The sequence below is a fragment of the Danio aesculapii genome, chromosome 25 (assembly GCF_903798145.1).
Source record: "Danio aesculapii chromosome 25, fDanAes4.1, whole genome shotgun sequence".
Classification (NCBI taxonomy): domain Eukaryota; kingdom Metazoa; phylum Chordata; class Actinopteri; order Cypriniformes; family Danionidae; genus Danio; species Danio aesculapii.
In genome coordinates, this window is record NC_079459.1 from 31,996,043 (window position 1) to 32,018,575 (window position 22,533).

Consider the following 22,533-nt stretch of genomic DNA (forward strand, 5'->3'; position numbering starts at 1 on the left):
AATGTGCCACGTTTGCTGGCGTTGAAAGGATTGTCACGAATGAGGAAAATATATTAATGTTTGACAAAGTGCAGTTCGTTTTATTGATACGCGTCATAAAAGATTTATAAGTGTACAACAGAGGTGTATCAGATCAGATGTGATGCAAATTTAGTTCATAAAAAAAAATAAAACATTTATCTCCTTTCCTGAGAAGGCAGAGTTGTGAAATACAGAGCCATAAATCATATGCTCTGTTGTGTGGTTCTGTTCCGCAGACATAAAAATTTCACTGATTTTTGGGTGGTGTTCTTAATATATTCATATTACCTGGAAAGTTGAAAATATTTGTGTCATTTTACACTATAAATAGTACAAAAACATAAATCAAGATATTTTTGTTTAACATTCTGAAATCAAGAAACGCAAGAGAAAGAGCTTAATATATGCTTGTTTTCGGGAAAAGTACACATTATTTAGCTATTTTAAAGTATAAATGTTTAAACATTCTGAAATCAAGAAACGCAAGAGAAAGAGCTTAATATATGCTTGATTTCTGGAAAAGTACACATCATTTAGCTATTTTAAAGTATTAATGTTTAAACATTCTGAAATCAAGAAACGCAAGAGAAAGAGCTTAATATATGCTTGATTTCTGGAAATGTATAAATATGTTTTGTTATTTTAAAGTTTAAATATGTAAGCTTTCTTAAATCAAGATACTTAAGCAAAAGAACTTAATATATATCATTGTTTATTGGAAATAGTATAAATATTTTAATTATTTTACAGTTTAAATATTTAAATGTTCTTAAATGAAGTTCTTTTGTCATTTAAATTCTCTGAAATCAAGAAAAAGTGCTTAATATATGCTTGTTTTCTGGAAAAGTACATATTATTTAGCTAGTTTAAATTATAAATGTTTAAACATTCTGAAATCAAGGTACGCAATCAAAAGTTCTTAGTATGTACTTGTTTTTTGGAAATATTGCTAATATTTTTGTCGTTTTACACTATAAATATGTAATTGTATGTAATATGTAGTTATGTAAATATGTAATTAAACAATCCGAAATCAAGATATGCAAAAAAACTGCTTAATATTCTTGCTTTCTGGCACAACTCTAAACGTTTTTGTTATTTTAAAGTATACTGTATGTAAACCTCCTTGAATTTAGCAAAAGTACTTAATATGTTGCCTGGAAAGTTGAAAATATTTGTGTCATTTTACACTATAAATAGTACAAAAACATAAATCAAGATATTTTTGTTAAACATTCTGAAATCAAGATATGCAAGAAAAAGTGCTTAATATGTGCTTGCTTTCTGGAAAAGTACACATTATTTTTCTTGTTATGAGTATAAATATGTTAACGTTCTTAAATCAAGATTTTCTTTATTATTTTACACTATAAAAGCATCGATAAATCCAATTACTGACCCTATTAATAGTTATTCTAATATAAGGATCAGCTATATTCATATTAGGATCAATTATATTATTGGATCAGTTATAATAATATTATAAGATCAGTTATATTAATATTAGGATCAGCTATAATAATATAAGGATCAGTTATAATAATATAAGGATCAGTTACATTAGTATTAGGATCAGTTATATTAATATTAGGATCAGTTATATTAATATTAGGATCAGCTATAATAATATAAGGATCAGTTATGATAATATAAGGATCAGTTACATTAATATTAGGATAAGCTATATTAATTTTAGGATTAGCAATAATAATATAAGGATCAGCTATAATAATATTAAGATCAGTTATATTAATATTAGGGTTAGCTATAATAATATACAGGATTAGCTATATTGATATCTGCTATATTAATATAAGGATCAGCTATAATAATATACGGATCAACTGTATTAATATTAGGATCAGCTATAATAATATACAGGATTAGCTATATTAATATAAGGATCATCTATAATAATATACGGACCAGCTATATTAATATAAGGATCAGCTATAATAATATACAGGATTAGCTATATTAATATAAGGATCAGCTATAATAATATACAGGATTAGCTATATTAATATAAGGATCAGCTATATTAATATAAGGATCATCTATAATAATATACGGATCAGCTATATTAATATAAGGATCAGCTATAATAATATACAGGATTAGCTATATTAATATAAGGATCAGCTATATTAATATAAGGATCATCTATAATAATATACGGATCAGCTATATTAATATAAGGATCATCTATAATAATATACGGATCAACTATATTAATATAAGGATCAGCTATAATAATATACAGGATTAGCTATATTAATATAAGGATCAGCTATAATAATATACAGGATTAGCTATATTAATATAAGGATCATCTATAATAATATACGGATCAGCTATATTAATATAAGGATCAGCTATAATAATATACAGGATTAGCTATATTAATATAAGGATCAGCTATAATAATATACGGATCAGCTATATTAATATAAGGATCAGCTATAATAATATACGGATCAACTATATTAATATTAGGATCAGCTATAATAATATACAGGATTAGCCATATTGATATCTGCTATATTAATATAAGGATCAGCTATAATAATATAAGGATCAACTGTATTAATATAAGGATCAGCTATAATAATATACAGGATTAGCTATATTAATATAAGGATCAGCTATAATAATATAAGGATCAGTTTTATTAATATTAGGATCAGATTAGAATCATTCATACTAATATTATGCAGAAGCCATGATTAAGTTTTATTTGCCACAAACCAACAGTCAAATCCTACACCAAGTAGATTGTCCAGGATATGCAAATCATGTTAAAGGACCATCAGACATATTTGACATTTTAATTTGCTTAATTTGCATTTCACTGTCAACATTTCACGTGGCTTCATCTAATTTTTGGGGGCTTAACTCAGTCCTGTGTGTATCAAATAATATTTGGTTATTAGCTGTACTGCTTTTGTAAACAAAAATGTACCGTCTTGGTTTATTAATATTTACTTTGAGGAGCAACGTTTACACGCACATAGTTTACAATGTCAGTTCTCACGCCTATCCTTCAAGCACTTCTTAAACACTGGAACTGATAAAATTATTCATTTACTTTACTTAATGTGTCCAGTCACTATCCTTTGTTTTATTCAGACCAGTGGAAAGAAAAAATATGAAACAGATGTTTATTATTTTGCATTTTTCATTACTTTAAGGCAGTCTTCTCTAAAAAATGTTGTCTATAATTTGAAGTTTTTTTCTTTTATAATTTATTATATTTTTAGGAATAAAATGTATAAAAATCACATATTCACATCCACATAATCAGTGGATTGAACGATCAATTAGATCTCAGAATTGTGTTGTTTCAGCTCATTTTAAATAAGTAGTATTTATTTTTTTGATGTGTAGTTTAATTAACATAATAATTCAGACCATGTGAATTAGAAGTTACTGTTTAATTTTCTGTGCATGGATATTAACATTTGGAAGCTTATTTTATTATTGATGAACGATATTGATATTGTCCTTTTCAGTGAAATAAAAAAAACAATGTTTGCCAACCCTGTTCCTCCCGGTGACACACAATAATACGATACTAAACATTAACCTTTACCATCAATTCAGATCAATCAGATGCATAGTTTTGGCATGCTTTATTGTTCTTATCAATGTTCTTGGTGTTATCGTTTTATTAAACCTACGGCCTGGAGAAGGTGCTACAAAGACATGAATACACGGTCGTCTCATATACCGCATGTTGTAAAAATGATATATTTTGTTAGCTCAACTTAAAAATTTGTTTCTTTTGTTGGCTCAACTTACAAAACTTACTTTATTTTTTATTGTGGATTATTTTGAGTTTTCTTATTTAGAAAAGTTCAGCTAACTGAATTTAAGTTTTTACAACTGAAAATAATAAGTTCAGCTAAATAAAGTGACATTTTAAAAACTGAATCCAGTAAGTTCAGCTAACTAAAGTGAAGTTTTTTAAACTGAATCCAGTAAGTTCAGCTAACTAAAGTGACATTTTTAAAACTGAATCCAGTAAGTTCAGCTAACTAAAGTGACATTTTTAAAACTGAATCCAGTAAGTTCAGCTAACTAAAGTGACATTTTTAAAACTGAATCCAATAAGTTCAGCTAACTAAAGTGAAGTGTTTAAAACTGAATCCAATAAGTTCAGCTAACTAAAGGGAAGTTTTAAAACTGAATCCAGTAAGTTCAGCTAGCTAAAGTGAAGTTTTTAAAACTGAATCCAATAAGTTCAGCTAACTAAAGTGAAGTTTTTAAAACTGAATCCAATAAGTGCAGCTAACTAAAGGGAAGTTTTTAAAACTGAATCCAATAAGTTCAGCTAACTAAAGTGAAGTTTTTAAAACTGAATCCAGTAAGTTCAGCTAACTAAAGTGAAGTTTTAAAACTGAATCCAGTAAGTTCAGCTAACTAAAGTGAAGTTATTAAAACTGAATCCAGTAAGTTCAGCTAACTAAAGTGAAGTTATTAAAACTGAATCCAGTAAGTTCAACTAACTAAAGTGACATTTTTAAAACTGAATCCAATAAGTTCAGCTAACTAAAGTGAAGTTATTAAAACTGAATCCAGTAAGTTCAGCTAAATAAAGTGAAGTTTTTAAAACTGAATCCAATAAGTGCAGCTAACTAAAGTGAAGTTATTAAAACTGAATCCAATAAGTTCAGCTAACTAAAGGGAAGTTTTTAAAACTGAATCCAATAAGTTCAGCTAACTAAAGGGAAGTTTTTAAAACTGAATCCAATAAGTTCAGCTAACTAAAGGGAAGTTTTTAAAACTGAATCCAATAAGTTCATCTAACTAAAGTGGCATTTTTAAAACTGAATCCAATAAGTTCAGCTAACTAAAGGGAAGTTTTTAAAACTGAATCCAATAAGTTCATCTAACTAAAGTGGCATTTTTAAAACTGAATCCAATAAGTTCAGCTAACTAAAGTGGCATTTTTAAAACTGAATCCAATAAGTTCAGCTAACTAAAGTGAAGTTAGTTGAACTTTTCTAAATAATTAAGTAAAACTCAAAAAAAGTCCATGCAAGAGATGAACTTAGTTTTTGCAAGTTGAGTCAACAAAAGATGTTTGTTTTCATGTCCTAACACAACCACTGTCCCAATACTGCAATTTAAGAAGGACAGAAACATTAGTGTATCCGGTTACATTGTTTAAGAAAATAATATTATTTAGAATATTATTTCTGCTATAAATTATTATTGAAAGTATAATTTTAGTGTGATGTTTCTGTTGTGTTGTTTAAAGCAAGGAATTTTTCACAGCATGTATAAAAAAAAATTCTGTAGAAAGTCTTATTACTTTTATTTGGTTGCAATAACAAATGTTTGTTAAAAATGTGAAAGCTGTTAAATGTTTTTCTATTTGGCTTGTTCAATGACTTAATTGACAACCTAAATTGCCCAGTTAACCTACTGTAATTAACCTAAAAGTCTTTCAATATACGCTTTTTAAATATATAAAGCCTTAAATTGTATTTGTTTACAATGTACAATTTTATTTACATTTAGTCATGTATATATAACGTTAAGCGAATAACTAAAAACATTTAGCGTAGTGTTTAAGTTTCAATTAACGATGAATAAGCATATTTGCACTGCAACAGGATGAAAGCTGATTTTGATATTGATGTACCACACAAAGCGACCTTCAACAATAATAAAAAGAAAAAATATTTGCCAATCCTGTTCCTCCCAGTGACGCACAATAATACGATACTAAACATTAACCTTTACCATCTGTTCAGATCGATCATGGCATGCTTTACTTTTCTTATCAATGTTCTTGGTGATATCATTTTATTAAACCGAAGGGCTGGAAAAGGTGCCATAAAAACACAAACTGCAAGTGTTTTCACATCCCAACACAACCACTGTCCCAATGAGGCAAATTAAGGAGGGCAAAACAAATATTAGGGTATTTGGATAGATAATTTAAGAAATTGGGGCGACGCAGTGGCGCAGTAGGTAGTGCTGTCGCCTCACAGCAAGAAGGTCGCTGGTTTGAGCCTCAGCTGGGCCAGTTGGCGTTTGCATGTTCTGTGTGGAGTTTGCATGTTCTCTCTGCGTTCGTGTGGGTTTCCTCCGGGTGCTCCAGTTTCCCTCACAATCCAAAGACATGCGGTACAGGTGAATTGGGAAGGCTAAATTGTCCGTAGTGTACGAGTATGAGTGAGTGTGTATGGATGTTTCCCAGAGATGGTTTGCGGCTGGAAGGGCATCCGCTGTGTAAAACATATGCTGGATAATTTGGTGGTTCATTCCGCTGTGGCGACCCCGGATTAATAAAGGCACTAAAAAGAAAATGAATGAATGAATGAATGAATGAATTTAAGAAATTATTATTGTAAATATTATTTCAGTTTAAATTATAACTGAAAATATGATTTTATTGTGATGTTTCTGTTGTAACTCTTTTTTTACAAACTGGTTTGGCACAAATTTCACAAGCAATTGGTACACTTTCATCACAACAGATCATTAATTATGGAGCCAGATCAGTCTCAAAAATACTACATTTACAAAATAAAATTCATGCACAGCACAATTCACATTTACATTTATTTGTAAATTCAAAACACAATTCATAAATACAAACAATTCATGAATTCACAAGTAATAATCATAAATATTTTGGCCAAATGAATTGGATGTGTGTCTATTATGAATCGTGTTTTGAATTTACAAATTGGATTTGTGTATTTTTGGATCGTGTTTTGAATTTATAAATTGGATTTGAGTGTTTTTGGATCGTGTTTTGAATTCACGAACTGGATTTGTGTGTTTTTGAAATCATGTTTTGAACTGACGAATTGGATTTGTGTATTTGAAATCGTGTTTTGAACTGACGAATTGGATTTGTGTATTTGAAATCGTGTTTTGAACTGACGAATTGGATTTGTGTATTTTTGAATCGTGTTTTGAATATACAAATTGGATTTGTGTTTTTGAAATCGTGTTTTGAACTGAGAAATTGGATGTGTATTTTTGAATCGTGTTTTAAATTTATGAATTGGATTTGTGTGTTTTTGAATCGTGTTTTGAATATACAAATTGGATTTGTGTGTTTTTGATATCGTGTTTTGAACTGACGAATTGGGTTTGTGTATTTTTGAATCGTGTTTTGAACTGAGAAATTGGATTCGTGTATTTTTGAATCATGTTTTAAATTTATGAATTGGATTTGTGTGTTTTTGAATCGTGTTCTAAATTTATGAATTGGATTTGTGTGTTTTTGAAATCGTGTTTTGAACTGACAAATTGGATTTGTGTATTTTTGAATCATGTTTTGAATATACGAATTAGATTTGTGTGTTTTTGAAATCGTGTTTTGAATTTATGCACTGGATTTGTGTTTTTGAAATTGTATTTTGAACTGACGAATTGGATTTGTGTGTTTTTAAAATCGTGATTTTAATTTACGAATTGGATTTGAGTGTTTTTGGATCGTGTTTTGAATTTACGAATTGGATTTTTGTGTTTTTGAAATCGTGTTTTGATTTCACAAACTGGATTTTTATTTTTGATATCGTGTTTTGAACTGACGAATTGGATTTGTGTATTTTTGAATCGTGTTTTGAATATACGAATTGGATTTGTGTTTTTGAAATCGTGTTTTGAACTGACGAATTGGATTTGTGTATTTTTGAATCATGTTTTGAATATACGAATTGGATTTGTGTGTTCTTGAATCGTGTTTTGAATTTACAAATTGGATTTGTGTGTTTTTGAAATCGTGTTTTGAATTTACGAACTGGATTTGTGTGTTTTTGGATCGTGTTTTGAATTTACGAATTGGATTTGTGTGTTTTTGAAATCGTGTTTTGAATTCACGAACTGGATTTTTGTTTTTGATATCGTGTTTGGAACTGACGAATTGGATTTGTGTGTTTGAAATCGTGTTTTGAACTGACGAATTGGATTTGTGTATTTTTGAAATCGTGTTTTGAATATACGAATTGGATTTGTGTGTTTGAAATCGTGTTTTGAACTGACGAATTGGATTTGTGTATTTTTGAAATCGTGTTTTGAATTTATGAACTGGATTTGTGTTTTTGAAATCATATTTTGAACTGACGAATTGGATTTGTGTGTTTTTGAAGTCGTGTTTTAAATTTATGAATTGGATTTGTGTGTTTTTGGATCGTGTTTTGAATTTACGAATTCGATTTGTGTGCTTTTGAATTGTGTTTTGATCTGACAAACTGAATGTGTATATTATGAATTATGTTTTGAATTGAATTGGATTTGTGTATTTTTTTATTGTGTTTTGAATTTACGGATTAGTGCGTTTTTAAAATCATGTTTTGAATTGATTAATTTAATTTGTGTATATTATGAATCATGTTTTGAATTGACGAATTGGATTTGAGTGTTTTTGAATTGTGTTTTAAATTAACGAATTGGATTTGTGTTTTTTTTAAATAATTTTTGGAATTTTATGAATTGAATTTCTGTATTTATGAATTGTGTTTTTTTTTTATTTGTATTGTGGATTGTATGAATTATATTTTATAAATGTATTATTTTTAAGACTGATCTGGCTCCATAATTAAAAGGGTTGATCAAGGATATTTTGTGACTATGCGTTGCACTTACACAATTGAAAATATGCTGAAATGTTTGGAAAACGTCCAAGCATTTCAGCATATTTTCAATTGTGTTAGTACAATGATTTGAATAGTGGTAATACTAGAGTGATCAGTTTAAAGTTTTGCAACTTACGAAACTTTGTCATTTCTGTTTCTTTTGTTGGCTCGACTTATCAAACCTATTTTTTGCATGGATTATTTTGAGTTTTACTTATTTGGAAAAGTTAAAGTGACATTTAAAAAAAAAAGTTCAGCTAACCTAAAGTTTTTAAAGCTAAATCCAACAAGTTCACAAAACTCTTAGTGCTTATAATCACAAAAGATCATTAAAAGTGCACTTTCCCCAAACATTTCAGTGTGTTTGTACAATACATGTAATCCCAAAATATCCCTGTTTAGACTAATGGTATTACTAGTGTGATCAGTTTAAAGTCTTGCAGCCCCTAAGTGTTAAGCAGAAGCACTCAAATTTAGTGACAGACAGCTCAATTTTTGATGGCCAAAATAAATAAGGTTGAACAAGCTGTTTGTCTAAGAAAATGTTTGCCTATATGAGACAAGCTGCTTCACGGCAGAACTTTACAGAGCCCCTAAATGGAAGTTGTGGTGAAAGAAATACAGGAGGGAAAAAAAATAATAATTATATAATATATATATATATATATATATATATATATATATATATATATATATATATATATATATATATATATATATATATATATATATATATATATATACACACTACGGACAATTTAGTTTATCCAATTCCCCTATAGCACATGTGTTTGGACTGTGAGGGGAACCGGAGCACCCAGAGGAACCCACGCCAACACAGGGAGAACATGCAAACTCTACACAGAAATGCCAACTGACCAAGCCGAGACTCAAACCAGCAATCTTATTGCTGTGAGGTGACAGTGCTAACCAGTACAGATGCACACATTCATCTGTCACGTTTGTTTTTTATAGATCACAACTTTTTGCACAGGAAGTCACATATGCACCCTATTTTGGTGTTATCGTTTTATTAAACCTACGGCCTGGAAAAGGTGCTACAAAGACATGAATACACACACTCGTATCATATACCGCATGTTGTAAAAATGATATATTTTGTTAGCTCAACTTAAAACTTTGTTTCTTTTGCTGGCTCAACTTACAAAACTTACTTAATTTTTTTGTGTGGATTATTTTGCGTTTTCTTATTTTGAAAAGTTCAGCTAAATAAAAAGATGTTTTAAAAACTGAATCCAATAAGTTCAGCTAACTGAGGACAGAATTATAACCACCCCCCCTCCTGAATTATTAGGCCTCCTGTTTATTTTTTTTCCCCAATTTCGGTTCAATGGAGAGAAGATTTTTCTAACACGTTTCTAAACATAATAGTTTTAATAACTCATCTCTAATAACTGATTTATTTTATCTTTGCCATGATGACAGTAAATAATATTTGACTAGATATTTTTCAAGACACTTCTATACAGCTTAAAGTGACATTTAAAGGCTTAACTATGCTAATTAGGTTAACTAGGCAGGTTAGTTAATGCATTTAGGCCTCTTTACATACAACAACTGAAAGTTCTGTTTTAACAATATTGCAAATGCACTAAAAGCTGGCTAGAATTATTAGATAAATAAAACTTTATCTTTTAACATGAATATTTAATAATATAAATTCTTATAATACACTCATTGCTATAAACAGTAGTTTATAGGCCGGTTTCTTTTTAGTAAAGAATATTAGATTTATAGATGTGCATTTTAACTTCTTATGCATCAAATGTGCGCACCACAAGCTTTCTTGATTGAGACATGTTGAATTCTACTTTCATCATTTGCATTGTTTCCAAATCGCATTGTAATTTTTCATAAAAATGTATATATATATATCTGTGTTATATTATTTTCTGTGGCGGTTCATTCCGCTGTGGCAAGCCCTGATAAATAAGGGACTAAGCCAGAGTAAAATGAATGGATGAATTATTTTCTGTAAAGCTGCTCCTGGCCATGACATGTTCACACCTAAATGGTTATAAGAGACATGTGTAAAGTAATATATGCAGCATCCTTGATTTATTCTCTTAGGTAAGGCAAGATCTTCTCTTATGGTTCACACTTAGAGGGAAAATGTGCTCAATCTATTATAAAGCCTGAAGCATTAGAATCTGTGCTCAGTATCAGCCGATCACCATGACAAGTAATCAATACTCTGTAACGGCTGCACAAATCCTAATCAGAGCATCCCTAGCTTTGACTCAACTTGGCTGTCAGATCAGCAATACTACTGGCTGTACAAGACTGATCTTGGTAAGTGAGTGAATACACTCTTAGGAAAAAGAAGTATACTTAAGTAAAGGTCAAGTATAAAAGTATACTTTATTTAGTAAGTAAATAAGCCAATTAAGATACACTGCAGTGACAAAAGCTTTGTGAATAAAAAAGATATACCTAGGGCAGGGGTCGGCAACCCAAAATATTGAATGAGCCATATTGGACCAAAAAACAAAAAACAAGTATGTCCGGAGCCGCAAAAAATTAAAAGCCTTATAATGAAGGCAACACATGCTTTATATATCTATATTAGCCTACTATCAAAATTACTAAGTTGGCTACAAATACATAATGAGCCTTCATGATTAAATGTTTATTTTCCCTGCAGCGCATCCTGTAGAGAATGACGCACCACGTGACTACTCTGTTGTACGATGCCGCCTCAAGTTTAACTTCATTACAATATTAATGAACCATGTTTCATTGCTTTGATGAAATTAAAGAAATGCAATAAAGAAATCCGATTTTTGATGTCATTTTTATTTTGAGGATTCGAAAAAACAACAACAAAATGGAACGTGCATAACGTGGCCCTCATCGGGGCAACAAACAGAGTGCAATAAAACGCAGCCTGCATTTATAAAAATAAAACAGCAGCCTTTTGAAAAGATAAAGTATATCAAATCAGATTAATACAGTTTAAGTTTGATTTTTGTGCAAATGCCAAGCAAGTCAGTGCAAGGGTAAAACCATAGACTGTAAAATATATGGACGTAGCATCCGTGACGTCACCCATAGGTTTCTGAAGAGCGCAAAAGAAGCTACAAGTAGGCGCGGCCAACCGTCGCCATTTTGTTTGCGCGTCATCGCACCCACTGCGGGATACCAAACAAGGGCAAAGAGGCGGAGAGTGAGCGGAGCTACAGACACCTGCTGGCACTTTGCTTAGACCTGGCAGACAGACTTTACTTTGGGAGAACGCTTGATACTCTATTACCTGCGACTCGTTTGTGTTCTGACCACATGTGCTTGACTGTACACTATATCAATAAAGTGTTTAGACTTTTAAAATCACTGTAGTAATACATTGAGCCACTAAACATTGTTCTTATGACGTTTTTCTACAGGAGGAAAACTCGAATTACTTCCAAACACTTCAGATATAGTGTGTGTTAGTAAATGCAGGACTATTGATGAACTCCTGGCATAACACTGTATGACAACGCTTCAGATGACTGTTCTAGAGCCTACAGCTAATCAATCTGTCACATTCTGGAGTGCTTTACGGGTCTAAAGAAAAATATTAATGATAAATGATCTTAAATAAAACAAATACATTTATAGAGACGGCATACAAGTATATAACTTTACTCACATGGGAAACGGAGACCACATGAATGGGTTGTGAGCACAATTAAGTGCACACAGCATCCCATATCATCTGATAATTGTAAGAAATAAGTCCAAAAGGCAGCTGACTGTGTAAAGCCACATAAAACAACACAAAAATATGATGAATATGCCGAGATCAGTGGCTAATCTGCCGGATTCAGCTGAGGTGAAGTGACGGCGACCAGCGAGACCTAGCTGTCACTCAAGTGGCCACGCCCTTAATTATACAAACTTAATATAACCTAATATAAAGGAAACGGATGAGTTATAAAAAAATTCACCCCCCTCACAGTTGTCATGGGGGGTAATAATAGCTATATGAACCAAAATCATTCTTTGTACCAGGCTGTAAACACCTTTATTTCTGCTGTAAAGTTGGCCATTCTAACAGTGGGCTCAATTGCAACTTGCTCTATTATGGAGCCAGGACTAGTGGAATTTTGATGAATTGCAGTTTTAGTTACTTCCGTATTGGCTTCCCGAGGGAGAGCGGGAGGTTGCCGCTTGGGTAAAACGCAGCAGCATCCTCTGTTCTCCTCAGTTATTTTTCTCTTGTTCCCTTTGGGATCCATGACCCATCACACAGCCGCCGGTTTGTTTACAACAGCCACCTGCCTGGCATCCCGCCCTGCTGATAGAAACGTGTGTCGCAGGCTATGACGCAAATCTTCGTTGACAAAAATGTTGAAATTTAATATTTATTCTACACATTTTTACAGCATTAGAAAACGTTAAGAATGTTTGTGTCATGTTTGTCCTCCTACAGAAACTATATTAAAACTAAAAATATATTTCCCTCCCCCACCTTTTTCCATTTTCAAACATTCCTGAAAAAGCTCCAGGGAGCCACTAGGCAGCGCTAAAGAGCCGCGGGTTGCCGACCCCCGACCTAGGGGAAACACTGGAATGATCTAATGAGAGAATGGAAATCCATAGCATAAGGTTTGTCCAAGTTAATATGGAAGTCATGTAATACTACAAGTGAGCTGTCATCCTCGGGGAATGAGGACAGCAACCCGTCCAATTCTTCAGTAAATGCACCCATCTCATCCGGACGGTAAAGGACCGGAATGTGAAATTTAGCTGGAGAACTGATAGAGATTGCATAGATTGCTGAACGAATCACTGGCACAACCCTTCCTACACTTCAAGAACTGTACTCTTCCAGAGTGAGTAAAAGGGCTCGCAAAATCACTCTGGACCCCTCACACCCAGCACACTACCTGTTCGAACTGTTACCGTCTGGTCAACGCTTCAGAGCACCAAGCACAAAAACAGCCAGACACAGGAAAAGTTTCTTTCCTCAGGCTGTCTACCTTATGAACAGTTAAATATTCCCCTACTATGCAATAAACGTGCAATACTTTCTCATACGCACTTGTACACAGCACCTTATATCAATATACAATGCAATACTCTCTACATTCGCACTTGTACACAGCACCTTATAACCTGTATATTTATAACAATCTGAACATACAACTCAACATCCAGGTTTCTTCACTAACCGCATCTGTTTAATGTTCATCATTTTATTATTATTATTTTATTTTTTGTCATATTTATTTTGTGTTGTCACTTGTCACTTTATGTACACTGGAAGCTTCTGTAGCCAAAACAAATTCCTTGAGTGTGTGAAGCACACTTGGCAATAAAACTGATACTGAGATTGCATAGTATTCAAAGGAGGAATTCTTAAGCATAATTGCAGTATTTCCAATCGTTTGAAATGAGAAAACCAGTCGCTCTACCTCTTTGGGTGAATGCAAAGGCTTTAGAGAGAACAGCAGGAGTGACTGAGCCCTGGGGACAAAAGCAGGTCTCAGTCAAGATCAGTATGTCAAGATCAGATTGTGATGCAAATGCTGGAATGAGGTCTGCTTTGCTGACAGCTGACTGACAATTCCACACCCCATTGGAAACAGATGAAGGTGTATATGAAGAAATGTGGATAGGGTGTCAGTTGCTGGTGATGTGTGTGCGTGTGATGACAGGATATACTGAAAGCACATTGTGTAAAGAGTAAATGCTAAAAAAAAGCCAACTTGAGTGTCCTGTGGGTATCCCTGCTCAGTGGAGTATAGGTTGAGTCGAACGTCTTTAGTTTCATCGATCTTCAAGCGAGGGGGATCAACACTGATTGAGCTTCTATGTCAGCAAACTATCTAATCATCTATGCAGTTAGTTCCTGCCCTAGTGAGGGGAGCGACATGTGTCCTTCACTAATTTCCAAAACAATATTGAAACCAAGCCTCCTAAATGAGCCCTAACTTACGAATCCTTTCTCTGACTCTAAGCTACATTTTGATTGCAAACTAGAAAAGTAAAGTTCGTGGACGAAACGTCTTTTGTCCGTACGTAAATTGTCCATAGTGTATGAGTGTGAATGTGTATGGATGTTTCCCAGTGATGGGTTGCAGCTGGAAGGGCATCCGCTGCGTAAAACATATGCTGGATAAGTTGGCGGTTCATTCCGCTGTGGCGACACCAGATTAACAAAGGGATTAAGCTGAAAAGAAATTTAATGAATGTTTCTAGTATGGATTGGCATGTTTCTTGCTAAGGTGTTGCTAGGGTGTTCTGAGTGGTTGCTAAGGCTTTGCTAGGCAGTTGCTAGGGTGTTCTAGGTGGTTGCTAAGGTGCTCTGATTGGTTGCTAGGCTGTTGCTAGGGTGTTCTAGGTGGTTGCTAGACAGTTGCTAGGGTGGTTCTAGGTAGTTACTAAGGGGTTGCTAGGTTGTTGCTAAGGTGTTCTGAATGGTTGCTAGGTTGTTGCTAAGGTGTTGCTAGGTGGCTGCTAAGGTGTTCTAAGTCCTTGCTAAGGCGTAGCTAGGTGGTGGCTAAGGTGTTGCTAGGTGGTTGCTAGGGTGTTCTGAGTGGTTGCTAAGGCAGTGCTAAAGTGTTGCTAGGTGGTTGTTAGGGTGTTCTGAGTGGTTGGGAGGCGGTTGCTAAGGTGTTGCTAGGTGGTTGCTAGAGTGTTCTGAATAGTTGCTAGGTGGTTGCTGAGTTGTTGCTAGGCGGTTGCTTAGGCATTGCTAGGTGGTTGCTATGGTGTTGCTAGGCAGCTGCTAAGGTGTTGCTAGGGTGTTCTGAGGGGTTGGTTGGCGGTTGCTAAGGTGTTGCTAGGTGGTTGCTAAGGTGTTGGTAGGTGGTTGCTAGGGCATTCTGAGTGGTTGCTAAGGGTTGCAAGGTGGTTGCTAAGGTGTTCTAAGTGGTTGCTAACATAAATTAGCATGTTTATAGTGTAAATTATCATGTTGCTAGTATCTTTGTAGTATGAATTAGCATTTTGCTAGTACGTTTGTAGTATGAATTAGCATGTTGCTAGTATGTTTGTAGTACAAATTAGCATGTTGCTAGTATGATTAGTATGTATGTTAGTATGTTTCTAGTATGAATTGGTATGTTGTTAGTATGTCCAATTTAAAGTAAATGGCAGTTTTTTTACAATGGAAATCTATGGGACAGTTACTAGGGTGCCGTAAGTGGTTGCCAGTGTGTAGCTAGTAAGTTGAAAGGTCATCAGTGATTGACAGATTGGTAGTCTCGAGTTAAATGAGCTCAACCTTAAGTCTGTATGACAGTCCGGAGCAAAGTTATGAGGTCACAAAGTTTAGTCCAATGTTAAGTCAAAAGGACTTTTCTGAATTTTCCGGAAAGCCGTAAGTCAGATCAGTCGGAAAAGATATAGCAACCCAAGTGAGACCAGTTTGGAGGTTTGGAGTTAGTTTGGTGGTTGTAGTATGAACGCTCTAGGAGGAGATTAGTCTCAGAAGAAGTATATCAAGTTTACTGTATGTAGTATAACAAGCCACTATAATAAGGGCAGCTAAACGTGTAATTAAAATGCAAAGAGAACATTCATCATGGAAAACCTAAAATAATTTCGTTTTTAGAAATTGTTTTATTAAACTATTATGTTTCAAAATCATCTCTCCATTAAACAGCACACGAGAAACACAAACGTTTATTTCACTGGAGCTGAGAGCTGTTTTTTTTTTTAGCTTACTCTACTGAGTTTGGGCCCATACAGTAGCTTGGCTTGGCTGTTGTTTATAGTGAGTAAACGAAGCACACACATACTGTAATTAAAAATAAAAGCGTTTCAAATAGCGCGTCACATTAAGCACAACACCTCTTAAAGAATTGGAGAACAAGCCAACTACCAACAGTTACTTCCTCTTTTACTGGTTTATTGATGTGACACCCAGACCATTTACAGATCTCTCGTTTATATTAATACTTTTGGATGCTTTACAATATGTTTGAGCACATACATTAGATTAGTCAGTACCAAAGGCCAAAATTGGAAGTAATAACTTAAAGGGCACCTACACTGAAAAAAGTGTTGCATGCAAAATTGTTGCAAACAATTTATTTGTGTTGCATTTAAACAAACAAATTAAATGTACTAATGTTCAACTTAATTTGTTTGTTTAAATTCAGCCCAAATAAATTGTTTACAACCACTCAACGTAAAGAAATTGAGTAAATCCAAGGAATCATCTTTGAATATTTTTTTCAGTGTATGGTAAAAATTTACTTTTCAAGCTGTTTGGACAGCCATATGTGCATGTATGGTGTATAGACTGTCATATTGGGGGTGATATAAACACACCCAGTGCTTTTTTTCAATTTAACAACATAAAAAACGGTGGAGCAATTAGAGCGGTTTTCAGACCGTCAGACCGACCGCAACTTTACGTAGGAGAGCGGTCCCCCCGCCCACCAATATTGATTGACAGGCGCATCATCATATCCTCAGTTTGTTGATTCACGTCCGCCATTTTCAGCGTGAGTCGAAGCGATATCACTAAAGGAACACCCTTGCTCTATTTTTAGATGTAAGGCTCATTGGGCTCAACACAAGATCAATATTCTCCACATTATCACTCTAATCGGAATTATTGGTTGTATCTTTAGGTAGGTTTGCAAACATGTGTACTTCTCATTGAGTCTACCTTATACTTCAGCCGTTTGCATTTCTCGCGATCACAGAAGCTCCCTGTGATCTTATCTAGGTGCTGCTGTACCTGACGCTGTGCCATGCGTTTTAGAATTCTAAACATAGGTTTCTATCAGGGTACACACACTGGCGCGACGATTCGGGACACTTCATGTCTCTGCCGCGCCACAGAGAGTGTCTGGTGTGCCGTGCCGCGGCTTTGAGCGGCGCATCCGGTGCCTCAGTTAAAGTTAATTCAGTGTGCGTGGTTATTAGTTTCTGTGTACGAGCTCGGCACTTGAAACTAGCACACAGTTGGCTGTAAAACTATACAAAGACACAAATGATTTTGTACTCTCTGCTTGGTCTGTGTCTGAGTCGTACACGTATGACTGAATGGTGATCCTCTCACTCCTGCTCCTTCTCTCAGTCTGCCCAAACACAGAGTGGGTGAGCTCATGGCTCCACCCCTTGTTACGTTGGGCAGGGAAGCCGAAAGTAATCTACATGTGAAGCAACACACCCATAAATCAGTGAACTGTGGACACGCCCCCAACATGACACTTTTTAACACATTATAATAAAAAAATCTGAATTGTGTTTTAAACTGAACCTAAACTGGCACACTCAGAAGAACCATAATATTAATATTAAATCATAAAAAAGAGGTAAACTATGTGCCCTTTAAGATCACAATCCAAAAATGTGTACACTGGGCTAGCCATGGAAGGATAACCGTTTTCAAGGTATACCGCGGTTTGGAAAAGTCTAGGTTTTAAAACCGCCAAATTTTCAGTAATTCCGTTTCTAAGGTATGTGTAAGATTTTTTTATTTACGTTTTATCTCAAGCAGAAAAGATATCCAAAGACGCCGTTTTAAATGGTAAAGAAATCAGTGTTTCTGAAACAAATGAAGACAGCAGAAGTCAATGATTCATTTGATTTATTTAGCCTGACATGTTTACTACTACAAAATATTAGAAATCTTTCAAAATAATAAAATATATTGTTTTCCAAGGGGAAAAGTTTTGTTTTTTACACAAACATTTAAAAACTATATATTTTAGAGCCGTAATCACAATACCGTGATACCATGAAACCGTGATGTTTTTATCCAAGGTTATTATTCACCTTATTCTTAGCCGACGAGCGGGTGCAGCCATCTTTTTGGCTCGAGACTTCCGGTCTCATTCACATCCATTAATGTTTAGACGTTAAAAACTGCTCGTTACGCTGCTTGATGTTGCAAACTGATATTTTCTTATTATATTATTCTAGAGTTTAGTCATAGTGGAGTAAAGGTTTATCATCTGCATGCATTTTTAAAGAGATAGTTCACCTAAACTTTCATTACACACTTCACTTGGTTTTTTTCTTTAAATGAACACAAAAAGAATATAATTGAATAACTCCTATACTACTGAAACAAGTGAAGTGTGAGTAAATCGTGAGCACATTTTAATCTTTGAGTAAACTGTCCCTTTAAGGCCTGTGACTGTAAACATTTCAATATTTCACAGTTTAAAACATACGGCCACAAGACATTTTTGTAACTTTAATAAAGATTAAATAATATACAATGAAGACTGTGCAGTGTTGATTATTCAATATCTGCACCTGAATAGTCAATACCTGAAAACTAATTCACTTTTATCTTTACTATATATTTTATTGATCTCTGCTTGTAATTTATTTGTTCTATATTATTCGAGATTCACTCCTCTACAAAATTCCCCCAATCAATCCACATAAACCTGTTAAATTAATTGGCTAAATTGTATTCACATTGCAATATGCATCACAGAAATACAAAATACGGTAATGTCAAATTTTTTTTATATCGCGCAGCCCTAACTCAAGTATACAGATATTTGTTAAACTAATTTCCATGACCTTTCCAAAACTTTGTGGGTTTTTCTGTTTTTCTAAAACTTCTCAAGGCCTGGAAAATGCCATGTCAAAATTCCAAGTTTTCCATGACCGTATGAACCCTGATAATATCTGTTGATGCTGCTCCTTCAACAGACATAAGAAACTTTGCAAGTACATGTCAACTTGTACTAACCCTAACCCCAACCTAACAGTCTACTTATAATCTAATGAGAATTAGTTGGCATGTAGATGCAGCCTAAATTAATTCAACAAACGGACCATCAAAATAAAGTGTGACATTTATTTTTATGAGGTGCCAACTTCACCGATTTGTTTAGAAAAAACACTTATTTTTCAATTAAATAAAAATGTATTATTTTCCAAATATTTAAGATGTGTAGATAATTTTTTGGGGAGGGGGATGTCAAACTGCAAATCAATTTCTTCAAATAGGCACAAAAATGTTATAATATATTCATGTTATAATGTTCTAATTTACATTTACATTTAGTCATTTAGCAGACGCTTTTATCCAAAGCGACTTACAAATGAGGACAAGGAAGCAATTTACACAACTATAAGAGCAGCAGTGAACAAGTGCTATAGACAAGTTTCAGGTGTGTAAAAGTCTAAGAAGCAAAGCATTAGTAATGTAAGTTTTTTTTTTTGAGAGAGAGAGAGTACAGCTAGTGGTATAGCCAGAGAGGCAGTTACAGATTAGGAAGGAAAGTGGAGACTAAATAGTTGAGTTTTTAGTCGTTTCTTGAAGACAGCAAGTGACTCTGCTGTTCTGATGTAGTTAGGGAGTTCATTCCACCAACTGGGCAGATTGAATGCGAGAGTTCGGGAAAGTGATTTCTTCCCTCTTAGGGATGGAACCACGAGGCGACGTTCATTCACAGAACGCAAGTTTCTGGAGGGCACATACATCTGCAGAAGTGAGAGCAGATAAGAAGGAGCAAAGCCAGAGGTCGCTTTGTAAGCAAACATCAGAGCTTTGAATTTGATGATATATTCCGATATTGATAAAACAGTACACCCACATTGTCATTCTTATATATTACAGTGTTTATAAAACACCGCTGTTTTATTTTCAATGAACGTATGCTGATTCAGGGTTTTTTGTTTTGTTTTTTGGGATTATAGCAATGCCAAACAGCTTATACATTTCTTTAAATATGAACACAACTCAATATCTGATATTGATAAAACCGTACACCCACATTGAGTACGTTTACATGGACACCAATAATCCGATTTTAATACAATTAAGACAATACTCTGATAAAGAGAAGTAAACAGAGATTTTTGATTAATTTAATCCAATTAAGGTCATAATTGAACTGAACAGAAATCAAATTAAGACATGTGGAGTATGCTGATTTTAGCCGCATTATTGAAGTAACACCGCAATCAAACTATTACCGAATGATTTTTGCCTCATTTTGCGACAGTATATTTCATAAACACACGGCTGTTTGACACTATTCTCTGTACCTATTGAGTCAGTAAAGGACCACAGACACACACACAGTGGGAACTGCAGGCTTTTTTTTCCCTCCCAGTCGGTGTGCGGTATCAAATTCCATTAAAACAAGACTGTTTCAGCAGTTCATCCGCACATCCAACATTTTGTTTGTCACGGGGGCATGCATGAAATGTTCCTGAATGAAAGTGAAAGTGCCAGACTGCAGTGAAAGTCGACAAATGAAAAATGAAACGCACGAAATTACAAGAAACTCCTGAGGAAACATGGCTAGAGTGGTGACGCAACGACGTTAATCGAATTATGTGCTGTAACATGTAAAACGAGATCATGAAAGGAGCATTCAAAAAGCAACACCTTAATCATGTTATTGTCTCAGATTAAGGCAATTAATTCGATTACTGATGTCCAATATGATGTACATGGTGTTATTCTTATATATTTTGACTTGCAGAAAACAAAACTTGCTCAAACCTAATAAAGAAAATGAAAGACTTGGCAACAAAATTAAGGCCTATTAAATCAAAAGTTGTGCCATTTGTATTTCAATTAAGTCAGTTTGTACGAATGTTTCAATAGGGAGATATTTCTCCTTCAGCTCGTCAGTGTAACTGTTTTTTTTTTGTACTCTAAAACATGCAAATGAAAGCAAAGATGTAAACTCCAATAATAAATGCACCCTTTATGACAAAATGTTAATGCAGCCAAAACGATCTTAAAAGCTAGAATTAAAAAAATACAAGTTAAAGCACACACACATGCAAATTAAATAAAATAAATACATGTTTTGATGTCATGGAAGAGTTTTGGGTTGTCTCTTGCATGACTTCATTTGGCTTGCAAAATATTTTCACTCCTGATCTTAAACCGAAATGAATTCAAGGTAAAAACTGCAGGTCCTTGATAACATTGAAATGAAGATGTTTCATTGTGGGGACAATGTGCTACCATTTGAATTACCATTGTGTATGAAATGTGCTATATAAATAATCTTGCCTTGCGATACGATCAGATTAAACACGAAGCAGACACACTGCTGGAAAAAACAGCTTTTTGGCTTTGTTTTTTAAGTATAGACAGAAAATCCATTCATCCATTCAGAAAAACATCCACTACATATTTTATATGATGTTTTCTAAAAACTAGCCATAAATCTTCATTTCATCAACATTTACACATTAAACTACACACCCCTTTTTGTACAGAATGACTTTTTCATCCATAATTTGTCTAATTGTCAGCTTCCAGCCTCCGCCACTGAGACTACAGCTCTGCACAAGACGTTTGGCCAGCGGAGAAATTAAAATGGTCATGCCCAACTGAGTCTGGTTTCTCTCAAGGTTTTTTTTCTTCACTTCCGCCTTTAGTGAAGTTTTTTTTCCCTCTCTGCTGTCGCCACTAGCTTGCATGGTTCAGGATCTGTAGAGCTGCGCATCGTTGGATTTGCTCTTCAGTATTTGGACTCTCAGTAGTGATTATTAAACCACACTGAACTGAACTTAAACACTACAAACTGAACTACACTGTTCCTATTTACTGTGACCTTTTATGTGAAGCTGCTTTGACACAATCTACATTGTATAAGCGCTATACAAATAAAGGTAAATTGAATTGAATTGAATAATTATACAGTGTTCAGCATAAATACCCCTCACCATTATCCTATGGATGCTTTACAATGACATATTTGTGCATATATATTAGTTTAGTCAGTACCAAAGCCAAAACTAATGTAACAAAAAAAATCTGAAAATCACAGTCCAAAAATAAGAATTAACATGTTTATAAAGGGAGGGGGGGGGGGGGGGGGGAAATCAAGAGAAAAATAAAAAATTTAGTTTTTTAGTTTGTAATTTTTCAAAATCTATTCTCTTTCAACTCCTAAAGATGTTAGGTGACCAAACTCTTATTTTAATGTATATATCTGTTTAATAAAAC

At 33.9% G+C, this 22,533-nt stretch overlaps 1 protein-coding gene and 1 long non-coding RNA gene across 2 annotated transcripts in view; one reads left to right on the plus strand and one right to left on the minus strand.

The window, feature by feature from the left end:
- The window catches only part of LOC130219432 (uncharacterized), a 40,049-nt gene that overhangs the window by 6,196 nt on the left and 11,320 nt on the right, over positions 1-22,533 (plus strand). The window lies entirely within an intron of this gene.
- The window catches only part of cmasb (cytidine monophosphate N-acetylneuraminic acid synthetase b), a 30,400-nt gene continuing 13,477 nt past the window's right edge, over positions 5,611-22,533 (minus strand). Inside the window, exon 9 of the transcript XR_008836060.1 lies at positions 5,611-6,329. The gene's annotated coding sequence lies outside the window, so the exon portion shown is untranslated. The remainder of the gene's footprint in view (positions 6,330-22,533) is intronic.